This window comes from Hevea brasiliensis, chromosome 11 (assembly GCF_030052815.1).
Source record: "Hevea brasiliensis isolate MT/VB/25A 57/8 chromosome 11, ASM3005281v1, whole genome shotgun sequence".
In the NCBI taxonomy this organism is placed as follows: Eukaryota; Viridiplantae; Streptophyta; class Magnoliopsida; order Malpighiales; family Euphorbiaceae; genus Hevea; species Hevea brasiliensis.
In genome coordinates, this window is record NC_079503.1 from 99,109,889 (window position 1) to 99,114,159 (window position 4,271).

The 4,271-nt window shown below is 55.1% G+C and overlaps 1 pseudogene; it reads left to right on the forward strand.

Moving 5' to 3' along the window:
• Nucleotides 1–538: 538 nt before the first annotated feature.
• LOC131170393 (uncharacterized) lies at nucleotides 539–2,085 on the forward strand (annotated as a pseudogene).
• Nucleotides 2,086–4,271: the final 2,186 nt, after the last annotated feature.

Below are 4,271 nucleotides of genomic sequence, written 5' to 3' on the forward strand. Positions count from 1 at the left end.
CAGGGACTTGGGCCCGGTCCGCCACGAGGACGCTTCTCCAGACTATACACCGACGCCGAGGGCGCCCGATTCTCGCCGGGCTCTTCCTGCTCGCTGCTACTAGGGGAATCTCGTAAGTTTCTTTTCCTCCGCTTTATTGATATGCTTAAACTCACGTGGTGTTCCCGCCGACTGGGTCGCGGTCGAGGCGCTCCTAGGGGACGCGCAGGGGTCTCGGGTCCCGGTTGGCCGGCGACACGCGCGCCTGGTCCGAGGGTCTTTCAACCACCGATAGTCGGCGTATCATCGCCGAGGACTCGCTTTGGGCCAACCGCGAGCGAGGAGCGCACGGAGGCCAGATCCGCTTCGCATCGCACGGGCGAGGGGTTGGGGGCGACGGCTGCGTGACACCTGTGCAGACGCGCTCTCACGGATGGCTTCGGGCGCAACTTGGCGCTCAAAGACTCGATGGTTCGCGGATTCTCGCAATTCACACCAAGCATCGATTTTGCCGCGCTTCTTCATCGGCGCGAGCCGAGATATCCGCTGCCGAGTCGCTATGGTTCTCGAAGAGGACGACGCTGTCCGAACGGAGCGCTTCTTTTCGCTTCATGTTCCTTGGCGCTTCGCCGGGTTGGTTGTTAGGCCGCGAGAGCCGCGGGGCGAGGCCCACCGCTTCCTCGACCTTTCGGGCGACGGGGACCAAGGCCCTCGCGTCCCCGCTTGTGGACGCTGTCGCGGGTCGCTTCGCGGAGCGTGTTTCGACAATGATCCTTCCGCAGTTCACCTACGGAAACCTTGTTACGACTTCTCCTTCCTCTAAATGATAAGGTTCGCGGACTTCGCGACGCCGCCGGGCGCGAACCGCCCACGCCGCCGCGATCCGAACACTTCACCGACCATTCAATCGGTAGGAGCGACGGCGGTGTGTACAAAGGGCGTGGACGTAGTCAACGCGAGCCGATGACTCGCGCTTACTAGGAATTCCTCGCTGAAGACCAACAATTGCAATGATCTATCCCCATCACGATGAAATTTCAAAGATTACCCGCCCGCCGCCAAGGCTATAGACTCGCTGAATACATCGCAGTAGCGCGCGGCGCCCGTAACATCTAAGGGCATCACTGCACTGCTATTGCCTCAAACTTCCTTGGCCTAAAAGGCCATAGTCCTCTAAGAAGTCGGCCGCGAGGGTCACCTCCGCATAGCTAGTTAGCAGCCGAGGTCTCGCTCGCTAACGGAATTAACTGCATAAATCGCTTCCACCAACTAAGAACGCCATGCACCACCACCCATAGAATCAAGAAAGAGCTCTCACCACAATCCTTACTATGTCCGACTCGTAAGTTTCCGTGTTGAGTCAAATTAAGCCGCAGTGCTCCACTCCCGTGGTGCCCTTCCACAATTCCTTTAAGTTTCAGCCTTGCACCATACTCCCTAACCCAAAGACTTTGATTTCTCATAAGGTGCCATGAGTCCTAAAAGCAACATCCGCCGATCCTCGGCTCGGCATCGCTTATGGTTGAGACTAGGACGGTATCCGATCGCCTTCGAGCCCCCAACTTTCGCTCTGATTAATGAAAACATCCTTGGCAAATGCTTTCGCAGCTTGTTCGCCTTTCATAAATCCAAGAATTTCACCGACTATGAAATACGTAATGCCCCGATCGTCCCTCGTTAATCATTACTCCGATCCCAAGGCCAACACAATAGGACCAAATCCTATGATGTTATCCCATGCTAATGTATCCAGAGCGTAGGCTTGCTTTGAGCACTCTAATTTCTTCAAAGTAACAAATACGAGGCACGACTCCGCCGCTTAAGGCCAGAGCGCATCGCCGCAGAAGGGACGAGCCGACAGTGCACACCGCGAGGCGGACCTGGCCGACCCAACCCAAGGTCCAACTACGAGCTTTTTAACCGCAACAACTTAAATATACGCTATTGAGCCGGAATTACCGCTACCGCCGCACCGCATTTGCCCTCCAATGGATCCTCGTTAAGGATTTAGATTGTACTATTCCAATTACTGCACTCAAGAGCCCTGTATTGTTATTTATTGTCACTACCTCCCGCGTCGATTGGGTAATTTGCGCTACCGCCGCCTTCCTTGGATGTGGTAGCCGCCGTGCTCCTCTCCTAATCGAACCCTAATTCTCCGTCACCCGTCACCACCATGGTAGGCCTCATCCTACCATCGAAAGTTGATAGGGCGTAAATTTGAATGATGCGCCGCCGCACGATGGCCGCGGCGATCCGCCGAGTTATCATGAATCATCGTGAGCAACGCAGAGCCCGCGCCGACCTTTTATCTAATAAATGCATCCCTTCCGTAAGTCGGGTTTGTTGCACGATTAGCTCTAGAATTACTACTGCTATCCGAGTAGCGTATACCATCAAACAAACTATAATCGATTTAATGAGCCATTCGCAGCTTCACAAATCAATTAGTTCATACTTACACATGCATGGCTTAATCTTTGAGACAAGCATATGACTACCGGCAGGATCAACCGTAGCATTCCTTCGCGACGGCTGCCGCTCGCGACGAAGCCCCCGCGAGCCGAGGCCTCGAGACAGCGCGGCCGGTCGCTCCGCTACCGATTGGACGCTTGGGCTGATGGAGGAGTTGCCACCCTCCGCCCGCATCACATTCCGTGATCCGAGAGCACGCCGACATTCCGTGGGCCACGGCAGCCGCTGAGGCATGCTTGGAGCACGGATGCCGCTACGGGTTCACCTCGCACTCCTAAACAAGGCGCAGCTTAAAACGGACAAAGATAGCTTTAATTCCGCTGTGGGTATGCAACACAGAACCGAATCATGTCACCGAGGCACATTCCGCCTCGCAACAATCGGCGGGGATCGAGCCAACAGCTCAATGCTCGAGCAAAGAGCCCGCCAACCCAAACGCATCAAACAACCGCCATGCGCCGCCACGCACGTTGAGCGTTGATCCCACTCCAACGAATTGCCCCCGACGCAGCGTAAGCACGATGGGAAGTCAAAACGCCGAATGGAACCGCTACTCACACCGCTTGGCTAAAACAACCGAGGAGGGACGGCTTAACAAAGGAAATACAAGCAACACGGCGGACCCGCCTGATTCTCGACGTAGCGCTGACTCGCCACGAGGATTCCCATACAAAGGCCTCGCCTTTGCCTCAAGAAACCGCACATCGGATTGAGCACAGCCAACGCCGCACTCACCAAGCACTCGCCGCCTCAACAAAACATCCGCACTGTGCTCATCCCCGCAACCTTAGTAGCAAATGCAAGCACCGGAAGGGAAAGAACGGGGCTTTGTAATAAAGCAATCACCGCACCAAGAAACTCGCTGCATAATGTTCTCAACACATGCCTCCGCTGAGCTCATGCATCGGCCGAGCACATGTGGCATGAAACGCCACGCCTCACCTCAACATTCGCACAACTTCAAAGCAAAGTAAAGGCACCGTGCTCGCCCTCAACCTAAGCAAAGGCAACGATCACAAAGGGACACATCGACGCAAGCAACAATGCACACCACCGCAATCAAGGAAAGCGCTACCACTCAATGCCACAACTCATGCCTCGACATCGCCACAAGATAGGATCAAGCACGCATCGTAACGCCACGCCTCTCCCAACACTTGTAATGCCTCAACACTTGCGAAGCACCGCCACCATTCCCACAACCCGAGCAATGCACGATCGCAATGTACTCCGACGCCCATCCACGACTCCCGAGTAATGTAGCATCCCAACTCCCCGCAAGCCTTCCCATCGTGAGCTCACCCCATGCCCGATGGCGTTGCATGTCCGCTCGCACTCGACACAAGCACAAAGACGTAAGCACCATGCCCACACCTTGTACCGACTTTCACTTAACACCTCGAGAGCAAGGAGATCGACCCCAATAAAGTCTGGCTCTACCACTGCACTCCAAAGTCCTCAAAAGCCTATGCCACCGAGAACTCACACCATGCCCAGCAGTATCGCTTATCCGCAAGACGCCAAAGACAGAATAGCACGTAAATGCCACGCCCACACCTTGCACCAAAGATCCAATTGACACACGCAAGCATGGAGATCGCCCCAATAGCACCGGGTTCATCGCCGTGATTCGAGTCCAGCCCAAGGAGTTAGTTTGCAAACGCTGGCCAACCGGCTCCCATGCCCAAGGTAACGCATGTCCGCCGCGACGCTTCAAGACAAGCACAAAGACGCAAATGACATGCTCGCACCATGCAATAGCATACATTCGACACACTTTTATATAGGATTCAACCACCGATTCATTTCCCACAATT